Below are 22,207 nucleotides of genomic sequence, written 5' to 3'. Positions count from 1 at the left end.
TCTAGCCTGCAGGGTAGCAGCACATCTGTACAACACTCACCACAACTGTCAGCTGAGGGATTGTGTCCCAGTCCCTCCAAGCAACATTAATTGGAAGTGTGTAAGTAGCTTTAGACTGTATTCTAAACAGCTGGCATGTCGGTCTGATGTAAAATCTGCTTCATTCAGCTGCACAACAAAATCAACTATTTGAACTTTACAGTTATCAGCAGTGTTTCCACAGCAAAATAGAAGTGTTTTGGCTGCCTTTTCTATCCTGAGAATTGGGGGAATTTATGAGAAAACAAGAACCTACTTTCACATTGTTTTCACATTACATTTTGATGATTCAGGTACAAATGTTATCCTTGTCTGGCAGTAATGGGTCATGTTGAGAGGTTTCTTAACCCTTTCCAATCCACTGTCTGATAGTGGATTTTTCCCCTCCAGCTCCAATGTTGGACATAGTTATCCAGGGCCAAGCTACAGTGTGCGGATTGGTGCCTGATGCGATTTCCTGGGTATTGTGGGGGTTTGCAGCACTCTAAACTTGTTCTATATTTGCGTTTGTCATCGCATTTTCCACGCATGATTTTCTGTGGTCTTTCACGATTCTTTGGATTGTGAGAAAATACATTTTATTATTATTGAATTATAAAGCACCAACATATTCTGTGGTGCTGTACAAAGTAAGAAACAAACATGGGGCAGTGTGTTTTAGGTTATCTAGTAGGAGTACAACTTGACCTTAGGTCAAAGGGGGAATGGCCTAAGGTAGATCGTATGCTTGAAGGAAAAAGTGAGTTTTGAGGGCACGTTTAAAGATATCAAAGGTTGGAGAGTGAGGGATGTGTTGTGGCAGGGGATTCCAGAGGAGGGGTGAAGCACGTGTGAAATCTTGTATAGGTGAATGAAAGGATGTGATTCTATAGTAGGACAAAAGAAAGTCACGTGCAGATCAGAGATTGTGATTGGTTGGTATCTGTAAACTAGTGAGGAGATGTACAGAGAGAGATTTTAATTGGGACAAATAAAACCGGAAACATAAATGCGAACTACGTGTGACTCCCGAGCGGGCCATACAAATCAATGGCCAGTTGTGCAAAAACACTCACAATTCTGACAAGTGTGCTCCCAGCCTTACCGTTACTGCCATTAATTAGCAGCAATTAAGTGATGATCATCATTTTGATGAAGGAGCAATCAGCTTGATTGCCACTTTATAAATTGCCAGATGGCATTCGCCATTTTGAAAGTAAGGGATGCTCTAGATAGAGTGAATAACAGATCTTTGCTTCAAACACCTCTTTACCACTTTGTGGGCGGTAACCACCTTTAAAAGTGGCAACTCATGGCCGAAATACAAGTGAATGGCCAAGGGGATTTTTTGGTGAACCCCATCAAAAAATGAAAGCACGGTTAGAAATTAACCACTTAGCGACATGCAGACATATTAAAACATCCTGCTGGAGCCTCTTAATGGCTCCAGGATGTTTTAAAACGTCATGCACTGCTGCTTCTGTGCGTGCTCCCGCGCGCGTGCACGTGTACATGCATTCCTGTGCACGCGCACGTGAAAATAGTGAAAAAACCACCCCCCCCAAAAAATACACCTTTATTTCCAAATACTATATTGTCACCATACTTTGTACTAGGGACATAATTAAAATCTTGTTATAACCAGGACAAATAGGCAGATAAAATGTGTGAGTTTTATGTACAGTAGCAGTGCTTATATTAAAAATATAGGGGATGAAATTGGAGTAATTGTGTACAAAAATGCATACAAAATAAAGTAATTTAAAGAAAATAAAGTAATTACTGAAAACAAATATCAACTCCAAAAAGCCCAATTGGCGGTGAAAAAAACAAGATCTAGATCATGTCATTGTGATTAGTAGTGATTAAGCTATTGGCAAATGAAAGGGATGAGCACTGAAAGGTGAAAATTGGTCTCCTTGGGGTGAAGTGGTTAAAATATATATAATGAACCTCTATATAATGAACCTCCCTATAAGGGACATTCATAATGGAGTGTGCCATGGGAGGGGTGGGAGTGATCGTCATGAGTTACCCATGGGGGAGCATCTCCTCTGATCTCCCTCCCCCCCCAATCGGAATGGGATCTTCCATCTTACCTAGGAGAGCTCACAGTTGTGCCGCATTTCAAAAGGTCCTGGCGAAGTTGCTCACTCGCATATGCATGCCAGTAGACTATACTAACATCCATGGACTACATCTCTGGGGATGCATTGCAGCTGTTGCAAGACTTTGCCAGCTTGGTGTAGTTATGATAAAGGATCCAAGCATTGATAGCCACTGTGGCAAAAAACAAAACAACCCTTTATAAATAAAGAAGAGTCTTAGTTATCCAACACCGACGGGGATCGGTTGATGGCAGATAAGTGTGCTTTCTGGTTGCTAGAGACTGAATGTCCAAAGTAGGTCTAGCTACGTATTTCATATATTAGTTTCACCTTGAAGTTGAATTCCTGAGATAAATAGACATTTACACAATATTCTAATTTTTCGAGTTTCGCTTGTATACCTTGGGGGAGCCGAGGAGGAAGCCAGTCTCTAAGCACAGCAGAGCCAACAAACAGTCTAAGAAGTTGGTCTTCACCACTGTGAGTACTGCTGGCGATTTGTGCTGGTTGGTTGAAACTGCTGATTGGTCAAGTTCCTGATAACTGCAAATCTACTGTATATATAATGGGATTGGCATTACATTCCAATGGGGAGGGGGCTACTCTACTAACACTCCCACCGTATGGGAGCTGCCATCTTCTCCAGTGGCCCCCACAACTGTGCCGCATTTCGAAGGTCCTGGCGAAGCAACACACTCACAACTACAATGCATGCGTGGAGACTGTACTCACATCAGTGGATTATATCTCCCAGCATGCATTGCTGCTGTCGCGAGTGGACACTGATAAAGATAGGTGATCCAAGCAATGATAGCCACGGAGGGTGGCTTTATTAATATCTCTAAATCCTAATCTGATTTTTTTTTAAAGTGTTGTTTAAAGTGAACGTCCGGGCTAAAAATCTACTCAGCAGAACTGAAAAGGCTTGGTGTTTCTTTAACAGTTTCACAGCATCAGAACTTTGTTTTTCTTACCAAAGCATCATTTTTAGCTGCATTTTTATCTAAGCTCCACCCATCAAAGAAAAAAAGCCCGGGCTTTTTTCCCTGATGCTGTGCAGAGCATGATGGAATTTTCTATGTTGTTATCCACGTTGCCTAGCAACTGGGAGAGGTGCTCAGGACACAGGACAGTTGGAACTGTGTCTCATGCTCCCTGTCACCTCCTTTCAACCAAAAAGATGGCTGCCATCAAGAAATCAAACATTTGCCTGTTCTTTTAAAACATTGTGGGTGAGTGTAACGATTGTGGAACTTTCTCCGTGAGCAGCGCACAACGCGCGCGCTGATACGGCGGAAATCCTCCACAAGCGTATAATTGCAGGCACCCAGCAAAAGGTGCTACGCACCCGTAGAGGGAAATTCCTGTCGGCAGATGGCGCTGGGGAGTGCAGAGGAACCAATCCTCTGTACCTCCACAAATGCCAGACAGGAATTGTACGAAGCGCAGAACGCAATCGCAAGAGAAGCAATTGCGAATGAGAACGAGCAAAGGGACAGATTGTATGTGTGTGCGCCAATCTAGTCGCCACCCCGCGACTGCGCACACACAACAGCAGATACGAAACAGAAACGCAACCGCAAGAAAGGCGATTGCCAGAAGTGACACAAGGCAGATCAGAACAGAATACGAGGATAGCAAAGGCACAGCAAATCATACAATGAGGAGATGCGGAAAATAACAAACGCTAGCTAACCGCGAACACCGCACTCATTCGCAACAGTGCACGCGGTTATGCGCGGTCTCCACGTGATAAGCACAATAGAGACAAGCACGCCTAACTAACCATCGACAGACAAACATGAAACAGAGGACGCGAACGCTTGCTTAACGGTTACCTCACCGAACCTCCAGCAAGCGGTCGTAGCAGACAAGACAGACACACGAAAACAGGGACAAGCGAGAGATAGGATCCACAGCACTAGCGAAAGTGGCTAGCGCGATCCAGGAAGACAGAACAGAAGGATCCACAGCACTAGCGCGAAGCGAGTGCGATCCAGGTACAGAGTAGCAGAACAGAAGGATCCACAGCACTAGCGCAGGATGCTTAGTGCGATTCAGGGAGGCAGAACAGAAGGATCCACAGCACTAGCGGAAAGTGGCTAGTGCGATCCAAGGAGACAGAACAGAAGGATCCACAGCGCTAGCGCAAGATGCTAGTGCGATCCAAGTGAGACAGATCAGAAGGGATAGCTGGTAGCAAATGCTGCACCAGCTATACTCCAAGAACAGAGATCAGAACGATTTCCTGTCGACCACCGTTGGGACAGGACAATCGCAACAGACAAACAAAACAGATAAACAATCCTAACTGCACTATGGAACCTGCCTAGCACAGTTTCCAGGAATTACTCTAAGCTGATCTTCAAACAAAGAGCATGGCTGACACTCTCCAGAGTGTTTCACAGGAAGACTCCTTATGACCAGCCAAGCATTGTGGGAAAGACATAGTACTTATAGTACACGCCTCCAATAAATGTGGCCAGGCAATTTGCATGACAAGGTATGCAAATTCCTCAGCAAGCACAAGCTGCAAAACTGACAGAAGCTCTTCTTTCCAGAGTCCTGCAGCATGCAAACCTAAACAATGGTCAAAAAGCTGCCTGCCTGCACAGGCAGCTAAGCGGATTCTCACAGTAAGAGATTATATTACCTATCTATTTTAATTAACATAACTAATGTAACTTAATGACAGTATGTTTGTTTAGGCTGGAGTTCCTCTTTAAAGAAGTGGCGATCTGTTAGCACATCGACATCTCTTTAGCATTAGGCCCATGTGAGCCGTAATATCATTTTTTACAAAAACGCGCTGTTTATTTGTTTGGGGTGAGAGGATCCCTGTCGCGGCCAGTCGTTAATCTCCTCTGTTTATAGAAATTGGTGGCTTGTAATATGTTGTTGTTGTAGAGCAGATCAAAGGTCGAGCTATGTAATTATCCCATCTTCCCAGGCTGCATCACTCTCTCCCCATCAGCTGCTTCCTGCTGACACCGAGGTTGACAGCTGAGTTTTAAAATGTGACTTATGACAAGATGCAATCTGAGGAAAAGAGTGTCAAACACAACGCCCCCATCTCCATAGACGTGCCACATCCCCGACACAAATCACTTTGTTACCGCCGTCCTCAGCAACTGTCAAGCTTTGTCCCTGAGATGGAGGGCTTGTCTCATAAAGGGTTAAAGGGCAGTTTCATCTGAGATCCGCTATTTATTTGCCGGTTTGAAAGCGGAATTACACAGTGTGCCTTGTAAATAATGCAGTTATGTCAACATTTGTAATTGTTTACATTTCAAAATACCTTCTTTACTTAAAGCAGAATTGCCAGCCATAAAATCAGATTCCATTTATGCACTGCTCTGAGTTTATTATGCAGTCTGCAACCTTACCCTGCGCTGCAATCATTCCAATATAATCAGAAATGTTTCTGCTATAATCAATGTTATCTGTTAGCCTGGCTCTCAGTCAGCCTGGCTCTATTTGGTACATTGCCGACCAGAAGGAAGCCTTTCTTCACCCTTCCTACACTCCTTCTCCTCACTGATTGGCTGAGGACAGCTCAGTGAGCTGCTGAAATCTGATCTATTGTAATGCTGGGGGGTGTCATACTTTCTGACCACCCAGCGCAACAAGGCTAAGAGCTGGATAATGGAAGAGGTTACACAGGCTGCCCAGAGCAACTGCAGCTCTGGGCTTCCGATATCGCTACAAATTAAACACAATGACAGCGCAGTGCGATGTTGCGCTGCCTTAGTTCGCACTGTGCTGCCTTAGCAATAGCAAGCATTTAGACAGGTACAAGACAGGACTATAGATTGGAGCGTAACTAGTAGCATCTGCAGCTCACAGTCACGTCCACAAAAGCAGAGCAAGCAGGCTAACAACAGTCACCAGCAAGCATCCACCCAGGCTAACTAATAGCAACTGCAGCCTATAGTTACGTTCCCAGAAACTAGAGTAGCAGGAATACTACAGTCACCAACGTGGTGATGGCAGAATCCAAGCTATCTGGATAATGGACTTCACTGATCCACCGCGGATGCAGCGAACGTCCAACAAGCATGGAACTAGGCAATACACAGTAATAAGAAAAGTAACAATAATAAGTCTGCATATATATTTATCAAGAACTAGCTAAAGCACAAGTAATAAGGTCGCATAGAACTACAATAACAGCTATACAGAGTAACAAGGTGGCCAGCAGATCAGCGTACTGACCACTATGACGGGCGGGGTATGAAATGGGAGGCAGCCTTTTATGCTGGCATCAGCCAATGGATGCAGCAGGTATGCAAATCTCCACACAGCTGAATGGTAATCACTCAATCTTGAGCTGGCTTAATTACTATTTGCTAGCTGGCTGTGAATGCAAAGGACCCCCATAAGAAATACATGCAGAATTATGTAACAACATGCATGCAGGAAATCCAGTGCTATCTGGCCGCAGCTCAGCTGCAACAAGCTATTGGTGGAATTATGACAGCATCCTGAGGTGCCCAGAACTGCAGAGCGATTGCAAATGACAATCAAACCCACTGCAAATGCACAACCGAATGCAAACAGATAAGCCAGAACTGTCCGTTTGCAGCTCCACTGCAACGGACAGAATACGCGACAGGAGGGATCCTTACATCTATGCTGTGCCCACGCTTGTCTACAAAGCAAGCTAGATAGGACAGCGCAGTTTCTAGGAGAAAAAAAAAGTAAGGGAGGAAATTACACCAGAATTGGCTTCAGTCAGAGGGAATAAAAATGAAAAATGCCCGCAACAGTTTTATCTTTATTTACTATATAATACATATGTTATATATATATATGTTGTTAAGTAGAACAAGTATTTATCTACTTATGTACAGTATGTGTTTTTTTCTTGTGATAGTATGGCTGTCCCTCCTGCTTTAAAGAAGAACTTTAACCAAGGATTGAACTTCATTCTAGTCAGTAGCCCGGTCAGTAGTAGTCAGTAGCCCTGCTCGGGCATTGGGGGGGGGGGGGGTACATTTGCATGGGGGGGCGTGGTCAGGGGCAATGAGGCGGCGTCACACACTAAGCTGATTCCCAAAAGATTTCATGCTAAAATCTCTCAGGAATCGGTCTGCTAGTGTATGGCGTGGTGCACACCAAAAACCGCTAGCAGATCCGCAAAATGCTAGCAGATTTTGAAACGCTTTTTCTTTTTTTCTGTAGCGTTTCAGCTAGCATTTTGCGGTTTTGGGAAGCGTTTTTGGTGTAGTAGATTTCATGTATTGTTACAGTAAAGCTGTTACTGAACAGCTACTGTAACAAAAAACGCCTGGCAAACCGCTCTTAAGTGCCATTTTTCAGAGCGGTTTGCGTTTTTCCTATACTTAACATTGAGGCAGAAACGCATCCACAATCCAAAATCTGGTGTGCACCAGCCCATTGAAATACATTACCCAAGCGTATCCGCAGCCGCAAGCGGATCGCAAACCGCAGCAGAACCGCTCTGGTGTGCACTAGGCCTAAGGGTAGGAAACACATTTCCATCAGATCAGAGAGAGATCTGTCTCTTGGTCGATCAGCCCATACATTGTCTCATGTATGGTCACCTTTAGAGTAGGTATAAAAATTTTAGTTCGGGGAGATAAATCCCACTTTAATAAGTTGAGATAATTCCTGAGATAAGTTTTGTGAATCAACTCCAAAAGGGGAGATAAATCATCATGAGATAATTCATATGTTTTATGACTGAACCCCGAAGTATCTGTGATGTACTCTAGCAGGGGTCCCCAACCACCGGGCCGCGGCCCACTGCCGGTCCGTGGGCAGTTGCCAGCTGGCCCGCGGCGGTTCTGGCCTCTCGCCCCCCTCCCTCCGCGGCCGCCGCTCCTGTCACCTTATGAGCTGGCGGCCGCTTCCTGTCACAGATTCCCCGTAGCCGCTCTGAGGAATGCAGCATCTCCTATTACAGCAGCGCTTCCTGCGCAGCTGCTGTAAGGAGGGAAGAAAGCGGGGCAGCGGCTTCCTGTAGCGGCGATCGCCGTTACCATGGAAACCGGCACTGTCTCGCTTCCTTCCCTCCTTACAGCAGCTGCGCAGGAAGCGCTGCTGTAATAGGAGATGCTGCATTCCTCAGAGCGGCTACGGGGAATCTGTGACAAGAAGCGGCCGCCAGCTCATAACAGGTAACAGAAGCGGCGGCCTCGGGGGGAGGGGGGGCTACTCTGGGGCACTATGCTAGCTATACTGGGGCACTATACTAGCTATCCTGGGGCACATGGGGCACTATACTAGCTATCCTGGGGCACTATACTAGCTATACTGGGGCACACTGGGCACTATACTAGCTATCCTGGGGCACATGGGGCACTATACTAGCTATCCTGGGGCACTATACTAGCTATCCTGGGACACATGCGGAACTATACTAGCTATCCTGGGGCACTATACTAGCTATCCTGGGGCACATTGGGCACTATACTAGCTATACTGGGGCACATGGGGCACTATACTAGCTATACTGGGGCACACTGGGCACTATACTAGCTATCCTGGGGCACACTGGGCACTATACTAGCTATCCTGGGGCACTATACTAGCTATACTGGGGCACACTGGGCACTATACTAGCTATCCTGGGGCACATGGGGCACTATACTAGCTATCCTGGGGCACTATACTAGCTATCCTGGGGCACATGGGGCACTATACTAGCTATCCTGGGGCACTATACTAGCTATCCTGGGGCACTATACTAGCTATCCTGGGGCACTATACTAGCTATCCTGGGGCACTATACTAGCTATCCTGGGGCACTATACTAGCTATCCTGGGGCACACGGGGCACTATACTAGCTATCCTGGGACACTTGGGGCACTATACTAGCTATACTGGGGCACACTGGGCACTATACTAGCTATCCTGGGGCACTATATTAGCTATCTTGGGGCACATGGGGCGCTAAACTAGCTATCATGGGGCACTATACTAGCTGCACCGGGGTACCTAGACTCCCTATACTGGGGCAACTGTGCTTGCTGTGCTGCCGCGAATACCACCCCCCCCCCCCCCCCCCCCCCATGGGCCCCAGAAAAAATTTTGGACGGTTACCGGTCCCCGGGCCGAAAAAGGTTGGGGACCCCTGCTCTATAGCCAATCCAGTTCCAGATGTTTTTTTTTTCATGCCCAGGGTAGGAAGCATAGTGAACCCTGATTGTTTTTTTTTGTTCAGCACAGATCTCATCCCTCCACTCAGAGGAAGCTTTATATAGAGGCCGACAGTAGGTGTCAGTAACACGCTCTGGTGACCTCTTTATGGTGCTTGTTACTTAGGATGGAGTTGTCCTACAAGTGCTGGAGCTGCCGGTTATCATCGGATGCAGTTATCATTATGGTTTTTCTGCCTTGACAGTAGTGAATGGATTGTTAGCTGTCAGTAGTGACTATGGCTTTCTGCTCACGCAATCAAGGAAAGATCAATAACTGCCCGGGCTGCCAGCATCTCCTGTTAGTCTTTGTAAAGTATTATTAATGATCAGTGCCTATGATAAGGACAATCTTCAGGAACTGCCCAACTGCTCAGATAAACACTGGAACTATGTACACTGAATTCCACATGGAGGCTTTTTTGACCCTTGGGCATACATGGAAATGGGATTGGCTTAAAGCAGTGATCTGCAAACTCGGCTCTCCAGCTGTTAAGGAACTACAAGTCCCACAATGCATTTGCCTTTATGAATCATGACTGTGGCAATGCATTGTGGGACTTGCAGTTCCTTATCAGCTGGAGAGCCAAGTTTGCAGATCACTGGCTTAAAGGGATCCAAGCAGATTTGTTTTCTGCAGTTTGTCCTGGTTTCTAATAACTTGAGAAGTGTGACTTCTCTAAACTGTTTGAAGCACGGTGTCCTATCTTATGACCCTCTTGCTGATGAAAGCTTTTGTTTGCTCATTGCTACTGCTAATTACAGCAGTCCTTATCTACCTGCTCTGTAGCCCCAACAAACATTTAAAAGTAAAAAGAAGAAGTAGAATGGATTTTTTTTTGTAATGAGACACATTATTTGCATGCATTTTTAATGTCCCATTGAGCTAAAAATGCTGCTCGGTTTACTTTAAAAAGGCATTGCTGACAACCTTAAATTGCACCCTATGACTGGTGGGCACAGTGAAGTTTAATGAAAGCCACTGGTAACACGGAGAAGAGAATTTGTGTCATGCCAAGAATTCTCATTGGTCAGCACAATGGACCAACAGGATTGATGCTCTGTGAATCTCAATTATTGCAACAGAGATTCCCGGCATAAAGCGACTTTAAAGTGTACCTGAGAAGAGAATAAAGAAAGATTTGATACTTAACTGGGCCTTCCTCCAGCCACATAAGCACCGCTGAATCTCTCGCTGTCCTCCTGAGTGCCTCCGTTCTCCGGCTATCAGTCTTGGTAATCTTGCCCAGCTGCGTCAGTTGGGGTCTTCTACGCATGCGCTGCCAGAAGCGCTCTGCACATGCGCACGACGGCACAATGATGTCAGTCAGGAGCATTCAACCATTGTTCCCATGACAATGTTGTGAAGCTTATGTACACCCATCCGTATATGGCTGTGTTGATTTCAAGCAAGATGATTTTGAATTTTTGTTTTATTACTGTAGTGTAAAGTTAAGGAAGAAGCAGACAGAAAGTAGTTTTTTTATAATATCAAATTTCAAAATGTGTTGTATAGATTTTCTTTAAAGGATACCAGAGCCCAAAAAAAGATGAGAAACGGGGGGAGCAGGCATGTATGGTGAGCTGTCCTGATGCTCACTGCTCACTGCTCCCCCATTTTCCTTTTTGCCTTCTCCTGTACCTGGAATTGCTGCGTGGCCCTGTCTTCCTCTTGGCCGGGTCGGGAAGCATTGCGTCTTTCTGGCTGGGCTGAACGCGTCTTATCCAAGTCTAATTTTTAGCTGCACAGAAGCTAAGCTCCACCCCATAAAAGAAATCTGCCCGGGCATTTTTCCCCTGATGCTGTGCAAAGCATGATGGGATTTCTGATGTTGTTGTTCTCGTTGCCTAGCAAATGGGAGGGGTGATCAGGACACAGGACAGTTGGAACTGTGTCTCCTGCTCCCTGTCACCTCCTTTCAACCAAAAAGATGGCTGCCCCCATAAAATCACAAACATTTGCCTGTTCTTTTAAAACAAGGTGGGTAAGAGATTATATTACCTATCTATTTTAATTAATATAACTAATGTAACTTAATGACAGTAAGTTTATTCAGGCTGAAGTTCCTCTTTAATGTAACCATACAGCCTGCCATATGGAATTCCACAGAGCCTGACCCCTTCACTGAACTTAGTGCCTTTGCAAATGTAACACCCCCCCCCCCCCCCCCCAAATAATAATAAAAAAAAACAACATCCAGACCAGTAGTGTAACTAGAAATCATGGGGCCCCTCTGCAAAAGTTTTATGGGCCCTCCCAATGTTCACACCCTTTCCCCTGCCTACGCCTGGTGACTCTCACGGCCTGGGCCCATCTTGCAAGGGTCATAAAACAGGTGTGGCCCTCAGTCTTCACACCCATGGCAAGTGTAGCCGCCCATTGCTGGAGGGTGAGGAGCAGGGCCGAGTCAGAGGCGAGAGAGGCTCCAGCCTCAGGCTGCAGTGTAGGAGGGGGCACGCAACTCACACAGCTATCATTCCCCTATTGTGTTTGATGCAGAGAGAAATAAGAAAAGGGGATACATGGCAGTAACTGCAAGCCAGATAACTAGAGATGAAGGCGTTGGGGGCCCTGGGGAGCCTCTTAGTCTAATAGCAATCAGTCTGTAATGGCTGGGGTGGGTGGGAGGGATGGAGGGGCGCACTTTGGGGTCTTAGCCTTGAGTGCTGGAGTACCTTATCCCGGCTCTGGTGAGGAGGTTAGTAGTTGGGGTCCCCTCACAGCTCTGCCCCCCCCCCACCCTGCATTTGCATGGGCTGCTCCCCTGTAGTTTGGCCCTTGATCCAGACAGATTTCAGGTTACTGGAATGAGAGGAGGCATTGCTGGTTGCTGATTGGTTGCCGTGTGTGACGGCGCTCTGTGCTTCACCCTCCGCCTCCCTTTAATGCCTTCACAGAACATGACTCCTCGGCAGTGAGGAATAATTGATGTGGATGGCAGTGAGTCAGATTATGCGGCATTGCTGGAATGATCAGAGGAAAATCTCCGGCACAGATTGCTGCATGCGCTCCCCCTGACACACAATGAGAGGGTGATGGAGAGAATTACATCACAATTAATGAGCCTGCTCTGGGCTGGAAACTTACTAGGCTCAAGTAGAATCTGCAGCGTCGTCAGGAACATGCATGAGTATTGAGTGGAAGGCTGGAGGATTCAGACTGTCGATGATTAAATGCAGGGGGAGGCTTCTGCGATGGGAATAGGGGCAGAGCCGGATCATCCACAAGGCACTTCTAGGCAGTTGCCTAGGGCCTGGAGAGAGTCTAGGGACCTGGTGGATGCTAGCCCCCACCAAATCTTATTAAAAAAGCCAGGTGATAATCAGCCGTGGGTAAAAACTTGCCTAGGGCCCCATTTCATCCTAATCCTTTTCACCTTTTCAGAATGGGGGCTGCACATGAAATGGGAGCTGCTGCAGAAGAGGTCAGGGCTGTATGGACTAGGGATGATCAATGCGATGCAGATTGTTCTGAAATTATGCACATTTTTATGCAAATGTATGCAGTTTGAAAATGGAACAATTAGTTTAAACCTAGGTTTAAATTGATTGGTCCATTTTCAAATATATTTGCATAAGAATTTGTATACACTTGCATCAACAAGGAATAATTGCATGGAGGCCTGGTGCACACCAAAAACCGCTAGCAGATCCGCAAAATGCTAGCAGATTTTGAAACGCTTTTTCTTCTTTTTCTGTAGCGTTTCAGCTAGCGTTTTGCGGTTTTGTGTAGCGGTTTTGGTGTAGTAGATCTCATATATTGTTACAGTAAAGCTGTTACTGAACAGCTTCTGTAACAAAAACGCCGGCAAAACCGCTCTGAACAGGCGTTTTTCAGAGCGGTTTGCGTTTTTCCTATACTTAACATTGAGGCAGAAACGCATCCACAATCCAAAAAATGCCTCAACCCGGGAGTATGCGTTTCTGCAAAATGCCTCCCGCTCTGGTGTGCACCAGCCCATTGAAATACATTACCCTAGCGGATCCGCACCCGCAAGCGGATCGCAAAACGCAGCCGAACCGCTCTGGTGTGCACTAGCCCGGAGGCTGTATTTGGAAGTGGAGGGCTGCTGCACCTGGCAAGGCCAGTTTAAGGGTCCCTGGGGCCCTGGGGAAAGCTTAAGCAGCCCCCCCCCCCCCCCACACACACACACACATCAATAAACAGGCACATAACCACTTGAACACAGGCACGCACACAAACAATTCAGACACACACACACATTTTACCCACACACACACCAATACACAGACACACACACATTTGAACACAGGCACACACACATACACACATTTGAACACACACACACACTTTCTTTAGAAAGAATGCATGCAGATCACTGCTGCAGGTGGATAGTTCTCTCACTTTTATGATGTGTGTGGTGTGCTCTCCCTGACTGCTTTCTTCCCTCTGAAGCAGACCTCCCGTGCCCTGCTCATCCCTTCCTCCCTCCATGCTGTGGAGTTTTCCCCTCCTGTCCTCTCCCTCCCTCCCATGTAAGATTCAGATAGCGGCAGACACTCACTCTCTGCCCCGTTGACAGCGACTGTGGTCTTCATTACCGTGAACGCATTCTCCTGTATTGTAGGGGTCCTTGCTTGATGACCTCATCAAGCTATGGCCCTCATGTTTGACATCACACATGTTTGAGATCACACACATGCTCATGTATAAGCCGGCAACCAGTTGGAGTGCGTCTATGTGCACAGAGGACATGGCGCGGAGCTAGTGCACGTGTCAACAGGGGGCACAATTTAACTGGGTGGGGGATGACAGGGGGTTCCATCACGTTAGTCGCTCGTCCTGATATCGCATACCGCTACCACCCGCACCCGATTGAGCATATTAAATGTAGATCTTGTAGCATGTCCGATCGCTGCATGCAACCAATTTTGGCCAGATTTGTCACATTGTCGATCCGGCATGTTCTGGGCAGCACTGATTTTCATCCGATTATATTATATAGTCGATCGGTCACCAAGTCACCTGATGTATGGCCACCTTTAGTGACATGACAATATACTCCGTATAGCGCTGCGGAATATGCCAGCATTATACAAATACTAAATTATAATGATAGAACTTGCCTTTCTTAGCTCCTCCCTCCAATTCCCAAGTTGCCCATGTGTGCGGTCTTTCTACGCAGGAGAACAATAACCAAACACACCCTAAGTACACCGTCATTGCTCTGATTTATGTTTCTGAAAACAGGGTATATATAGACAGTCAGTGAATGCAGAATTTTACAGTCCAATCAGCTGCTTAAACATTTCAGTGTGTTTTCAGACCAATCAGATACTTTTTACAGGATGGCATACGTTTGGCTAGTTTGTCATTATATTTACATACCCAATAGCAATGCTTTCCACAACAAATTGTGTACATTTTAGTATGTTTGGCTACCTGACTAGTTTGGCATTATATTACATACACAATAGCAAAGACCCCATATAAACAATGCATTCTAGCTTACATAAGTGGTCACAAGATCAATAAGTTTCTTACTTAAAGAGACTCTGTAACCTCAAAAACATCCCCGGGGGGGGGGGGGGGTACTCACCTCGGGTGGGGGAAGCCTCCGGATCCTAATGAGGCTTCCCACGCCGTCCTCTGTCCCACGGGGGTCTCGTTGCAGCCCTCCGAACAGCCGGCGACAGACCCGACTGTAAAATCAATATTTACCTTTGCTGGTTCCAGCGGGGGCGCTGTGGCTGCTTTCCGCTCCGAACTACACGGAAATACCCGATCTCAGTCGGGTCCGCTCTACTGCGCAGGCGCCGGAAACTTGCGCCTGCGCAGTAGAGCAGACCCGACGACGATCGGGTATTTCCGTGTAGTTCGGAGCCGACAGCCGTCAGAGCGCCTGCGCAGGAGCCGGGAAGGTAAATATTGACGTCATCTTTCACGGAGGGCTGCAGCGAGACCCCCGTGGTACAGAGGACGGCGTGGGAAGCCTCATTAGGATCCGGAGGCTTCCCCCACCCGAGGTGAGTACCCCCCAGGGGATCTTTTGATATTACAGATCCTCTTTAACAAAGAGCAAACATTTAACAGACTTGATCAACAACACTGAATTACACTGAGGGATTTTCAACAATGCACACTTATGGTGTGAAGGATTCCTATTGTCTCTAAGGGCCCATTCACACTTGAGCTTTTTGCCGGCGATTTCGTAATTAGACCCTATGAGCCCGTTCTTACTTGGGCGATTTGCGCTAATCGGTGCAAATCGCCCAAAATGGCGAAACGCAAACGTGTCGCCTGCACCATTTTCAGGCGATTTCCCAGCGATCGCGTTTCAGTGCTATAGAAGCGCTAATCGCGATCGCAGAAAAATCGCCGCAGTGTTCCGTGATTTTTCCTGCTGAAAAATCACTCACGCAAAACTTTGCGCTTTCAAGTGTGAATGGGCCCTAAGGGTAAATAATTTGTTATTTTAACAGGTAATATAAATGTGTATATAATAGAAAAAGACTTGTCCCTAATGAATCAATAAGAGTAATAATAAAAAGAATAGAATCATTTATATTATTCACATATATTAATAAAAATGGCAGTGTGATTGCAATTTGTAGTGGGAAAAGGGCCTAACAAATGTAAAACATGAGCGACCAGTCCTGCCCACTCCTCCACTCTGCGCTGTGTTGCGTTTGGCGTCGTGCGGTGAGAGAACTTGGGAGTCATTTTTCATTTTTAGCTCAGGCTTTCCCTATGGGAGCGTTATCTTTGGCTGCAGAACATACAGGCGTGCTGTGATCAACAGAGAAGAATAGCGCTCTGAAATCGCTCTCTCTCTCTCCGTCTATTGTCGATGGCTATGAAGAGAGAAGTTTTTTCTCACAGCAATCAAACCGCTGCGCTGCCTCTCTGCTGCATTGTATCGGCCTGTCAGAACAACGGGCAGCTGGCGTTTCATGCTCATGCTGGGAATTGCTGCTCAGAGCAGAACTACAGCCCTTTTCATGTCTCAGATCTATATGTGAGAGAGATCCGCCCGGCGTGTGTGTGGACAGCTTCCAAAAGTGTCTGCGCTCCCTTCTCCCTCACGCCAATCCGCACAAATAAAACAGTGCACATTAATGAGACGTAACAAGGCCTAAGAAACCTCATAAATATCTTTTTCTACCTACTTAACCCTGAAACCCATAAGGCCGGTTTCACACTAGGAACTAGCATTTTGGTTGCTGTACGATCGGATCATCACATCGCACTGGAACGCCAAAAAAGCCTTCCCACATAACTGCGCTAATGTGCGGTATTGGGATTCATGTATACCAGTGATCTGCAAAATTGGCTCTCCAGCTGTTAAGGAACTACAAGTCCCACAATGCCTTTGCCTTTATGAATCATGACTGTGGCTGTCAGACTCCTACAATGCATCGTGGGGCTTGTATTTCCTTAAAGGATACCACAGTCGAAAAAAAAAGTTTGCAGCAGTGTGTTGGGGGTTAAAATTACATACCGTTAGCCAGTCCTGCCCCCTCCGTCTGCCGCCGTTAGTCTCCTATAAGTCCCGGTGCCCGGCGACTTGATTGACCCCCCACCCGGACATACTGCGCCCTGTGCACGCAGTATGTCCTCCCCTCTTCACTTCTGGCCAGCGCATAGCGATCGGCTCAAGCACATTAATTCCTCTGCCTCCTCTGCGCTGCGTGTGCGCTCCATTACACTTAGCGTCACATGCTAATCATGTGACGCTAAGTGTAATGGAGCGCACACGAAGCGCAGGGGAGGCAGAGGAATGAACGTGCTTCTGAGCCGATCGCTATGCGCCGGCCAGAAGTGAAGAGGGGAGGACATACTGCAGGCACAGGGCGCAGTATGTCCGGGTGGGGGGTCAATCAAGTCGCGGGGCACCGGGACTTATAGGAGACTAACGGCGGCAGACGGAGGGGGCAGGATTGGCTAACGGTATGTAATTTTAACCCCCAACACATTGCTGCAAACTTTTTTTCGACTGTGGTATCCTTTAACAGCTGGAGAGCCAAGTTTGCAGATCCCTGATATGAGAGCCTAAGGGCTTGTTCACACAAAGAGCGTTTTCGCTTTTTTTTAAAGAGCTGGTGCCTTAAAAGCGCTTTTGCAATGTTGCTCTATGTGAGTAATCTCACATAAGCGATGAGCTTTCTATCCAATCACAAACGCGGCTCCTGATTTTCTGAGCGTTTGCGTTTCAATAGAAAGGATAGGAAAATCGCTAACTGCTTGAAAAAGCGATTTGAATGCAATTTCCTGAGCGCTTTTAATGAGCAAATTCATTGGGTACTTATCCGTTAGCCGGGCGCATCCGGTAGGTGGCGCTAATTACTATTCCCCCTCCAGGCCGCCATGGATAGTAGGGAAAGATGTAACTCTGGTGGAGTTTTGTCGCCACCTGCCGGATGCGCCCAGCTAACGGATAAGTACCATTCATTGTATTTATTCACTTCCGGGGCAAGGGGGATACATTTACCTGATGAATTTTAATCTAATATTTCAGACACAAGGAATCAGTGGGGAAACAGAGAGGACCGGTATATAATCATTCATAGTACATAAAGCTAAGTAATGGTGTCACCCTCACACTGCTCAGTACAGCATGCCAGGGCTCTGCGGATCACACAAGTGAATAAACAGACTTACTCATCGGAGCTGTTTGGCTGCAAGTATATACTGTATGTATTAGTATATATTGCTTCCAGCAGGAATCTGCTGATGGCAAAGCCATGTTCTGCACTCAGCTATCAAGCTAAAGCATGAAACAGTAGTAAAATGTAAGGGTTAGGAATAATAATTGCCCTAAACAGGATGGTCACCTCTTTTTACATTTTATATATTTGCTGGCTCACAGACTTATTGAAAGTCTTGACATTATAAAATCCTTTGTTTCAATTACGAAACTATCTGATGAAGCCAGGAAAGGGAATGCTGGTATAATAAGAGACTCCAGTTAATTGCTTGAAAAAAAAAAAAAAAACTAGGGCAGATTAATCTTATGGGACAGGGTGTCTGAGAAAGTGCCTAGCAGCGCCATCTGTCTGCAGCATGACACATTACAATGTGACATGCAAAGCAGGAGCGGTTTCTAGTCTGTAATTACCTCATGCTGAGAATTCATAAACTAGTAAGACTAGTAGAGACAAAAAAACACAGGGACACCGGGAGCCCGATATCGTGTATTATCGTTGTGTAAGATGATCTATTGTAGAAAAAATATACTCACAATTCTGGGTTGCTGTTTAGGCAACCACCATCAGAACGTGTGGAGAAGTACTGTCTCCACTCGGTCTTGTCGGTCGCCGCTCCCGGAAAAAGATACTACTATAATGAACTTACAGTAAGTATAACCCCACGTAGTGGGGTATTAATAAGTAACAAACACTGTGGGAGGCGCCCTTACGTCTAGTTATATATATAATATCGATTGTACACAGATAAGCGTAGTGCGTCCTACCTGTTATAAAGGCTCGTACACACACGGATCAAGTAAATTGAATTTATTTATAGCACTATGGACTGGACAACGCGTTTTGCGACCGCAAGTCGCTTCTTCAGGTCAAATAAAATGCTGTTTGCTAGAGCTGGTACAGCGTGGGCGCCATGGCTGTACCAGCTCTAGCAAACAGCATTTTATTTGACCTGAAGAAGCGATCCGTGTGTGTACGAGCCTTCATAACAGGTAAGACGCACTATGCTTATCTGTGTACAATCGATATTATATATATAACTAGACGTAAGGGCGCCTCCCACAGTGTTTGTTACTAATTCATAAACTAGTCAGCCAGTTCATCTGTAGAGACACAGGAACCAAATCCCTCTGTCCTTTCTTTTGTCCCTCTCTTTCAGGACTGATGTTCAGATCTATGTAAATATATGTATTTTTCTACTGGAAAATTTGCTTTATTGAATGTAAACTTTATTCTCATCCCATAAATTGATGTTGTCATGAACTCACCTCCTGTTCGATCCCTCGGCAGGTTTGGTCCGTCAGGCAGCCAGCTTCCACCCATAGGCCCGGTTCACACTTGCGGTTGTTTGCCAAACGGACCGGATGACCTGACCGGATCCGGACCGGATCCGGATCGGAACCGTACGGTTCTGATCCGGATCCGATCCGGATCCGGTCAGGTTGCATCAGGTGTCCATCAGGATGCGATCCGGATCCGTTTGGCAAAAAAACGTTAAAAACAAAAAAAAAGTTGGGGGTCTGGGAGGTCAGCAGAAGGGGGACCTGTGGAATCAGGCCCTCTGCTGTTTAGCACTCACCTCCACCTGCGACATGCTGCCAACATCTCCGGATCCGGATCCAGCTGTGCTGCTCCACTCCAAAATGCTTGCCCATGTGTCCCCATCCAATATCGCCGCAACAATCCCCATAGGAAGTGGGGTAGAACATCCGGATTTCTCAGCCTGTGTGTTGTGCGCTCTCCGGTTCCCATTGGTTTGTATTGGCCGGATGGTGCAGTCCGGCTCCGCCCCGGATACGGCTGCCGGAGGAGCCGGATGAAAAAATAGCGCATGTTGGAACGGAGGCCGGAGTCCGGATCCGGCCCGGATCCGGTCCGGCTCCGGTTCGGCAGAACGGACGCATGTGAACGGACGCATAGGCTTTCATTGCTATGCCGTGCGTCCGTTCCGTCCGTTCTGCAAGCGGTGCGGCTCCGGCACGGCGATTCCGGAGGGCCACCGCAAGTGTGAACCGGGCCATAGCCATTGTGGCACCATTAGAAGCTGTGCAGGCGCGGCTGTGTGCAGGGAAGATCCTCTTTACAGGTGAAGGAGCGTAATACTTATGCTTTCAGACGGCGCCATTAGTGGCCACTATTGGGTACTGCAGCAGCCATTGGACTGCCTTGTTACTGACAGTAGACAATGACTGATGGACTCATTGGCTCCATTGGGTGACAGATTCCTTATAAGTTTGTCTCAGGCAGTGTTTCCTTACCCGAGATAGCGAATAGTTGCCTTGTGCTATGTTTATGGGTGTGATTTCTGTGGATTATCTGTGTACAACCTTTTGCCTGATCTTTGAACTGTGTTATTGGACTGATTTTATCATTGTAGTGATCAGGGAAGCCCCTGATGAGTCACTACTTTGATGAAACCAGTAGGGTGGAGCTTAGGGAGACATGCTGGACTTGATCAAGCAGGAGAGCTGGTGTTAGCCACACCGGGTCCGTTTTCAGGGAGATGGTGAATTTTACCAATATGCTAATTTTAAAGAAATTATTGTGTACGTACAATGGTTTTAGTGTGTGCAAATTAAATTGGTGGTTTTACACATAAAATGCATTTTATTTTTAGGTGTGTTGAACGCTGCATAAGAAGCACCAGCACTTGAGAGGCTTGGTCTAAATAGGTTATCTGGTGAGCAGGGAGAGAAAGGGGGGGAGTGACCCGATACCCTGCCAACGGACTACACATATCCCGTCTTGCATTCAATGCAACTCGCATGCGTGTTGAGGGTGTATGTTGCTTAGTTCGTCTACACTATGATTTGCTTCTTGTTGTTTTGATTCTTATTAAGCTGTTATAGTGTTCAGAGGACCTTGCCAGCATATGATTGCTACAGTAACTTGAACCCTGAGTGTTGGTACCTTGGATTGTATATATGAATATGAGGTGATTGAAATGCTGCAGCTCTCCTAAAAAAGTTAACTATTTCTTCTTGTTGGGTGCTGACTGAACCAGATTTTACAACACATTGACATGGCTGCCTTGCCAACTTCAGGTGAAATGTATCTCCTTAAAGAGAATCTGTATTGTTAAAATCGCACAAAAGTAAACATACCAGTGCGTTAGGGGACATCTCCTATTACCCTCTGTCACAATTTCGCTGCTCCTCGCCGCATTAAAAAAGGTTAAAAACAGTTTTAAAAAGTTTGTTTATAAACAAACAAAATGGCCACCAAAACAGGAAGTAGGTTGATGTACAGTATGTCCACACATAGAAAATACATCCATACACAAGCAGGCTGTATACACCCTTCCTTTTGAATCTCAAGAGATCATTTGTGTGTTTCTTTCCCCCTGCAGTTCTCGTGCACTGAAGTTTCAGGCTGCTCTTTTCTTCCTGCAAACAGCTTTGCCCTTGTTTGTAATTCCTCAGTATGTGAAAGCCCAGCCAGCTCAGAGGACGATTTATCCAGCTTGTAAAAGATAAGCGAGAAGAGAGAAGCTGCTCTAATCTAAATAACACACAGGCAGTGTGCAGAGAGGGGCCTGGAAAGGTGAGTTCATAGCAGAACCACAACACTGAAGAACTTGGCAGCCTTCCAGACACAGGCTGACAAGTCTGACAAGAGAGAGATAAGTTGATTTATTACAGAGACAGTGATAGTACAAAGTGCTGCAGTAAGCCAGAACACATTAGAATAGCTTTTGGAACTTGTAGGATGATAAAAAACAGGATGCAATTTTTGTTACGGAGTCTCTTTAAATTGAAAAGAAGAATATGAGTGACCAGGAAAGTTATAGATGGCATTGCTTTTTCACACACTTAATTAGTTCTAGACTTTATTTTCAGTTTAAATTTCACACAAACACTTGTAAAATCCAGAAGCTACACTGGCACTTCTTTGATTTTGGTTCACACCAGGCCTTACGCAGCGTTACTGTGTATGTTGAGGGCCATACTGCAAGAATTTGAGGTATTGAAGACATAAATCAGATAGAGATTGTTGGCTTTCTGCAAAATGGCTCAATTAGGCACAGCCTGCCGATAAACAAAGCATTATTATTATTTAGTATTTATATAGCGCCGACATATTACGCAGCGCTGTACAGTGTATATATATATATATATATATATATCTTGTCACTAACTGTCCCTCAAAGGAGCTCACAATCTAATCCCTACCATTGCCATATGTCTATATTAAGCATCGACACCAATCAGACATAACAATAAAATCACTGACAGGTGACGTGCTTAACA

At 46.1% G+C, this 22,207-nt stretch overlaps 1 protein-coding gene across 15 annotated transcripts in view; it reads left to right on the top strand.

Moving 5' to 3' along the window:
• The window catches only part of LRRC7 (leucine rich repeat containing 7), a 503,433-nt gene that overhangs the window by 177,731 nt on the left and 303,495 nt on the right, over positions 1-22,207 (top strand). The window lies entirely within an intron of this gene.

This window comes from Hyperolius riggenbachi, chromosome 6 (assembly GCF_040937935.1).
Source record: "Hyperolius riggenbachi isolate aHypRig1 chromosome 6, aHypRig1.pri, whole genome shotgun sequence".
NCBI lineage: Eukaryota > Metazoa > Chordata > Amphibia > Anura > Hyperoliidae > Hyperolius > Hyperolius riggenbachi.
This window is presented reverse-complemented; position numbering and strand designations above follow the sequence as displayed.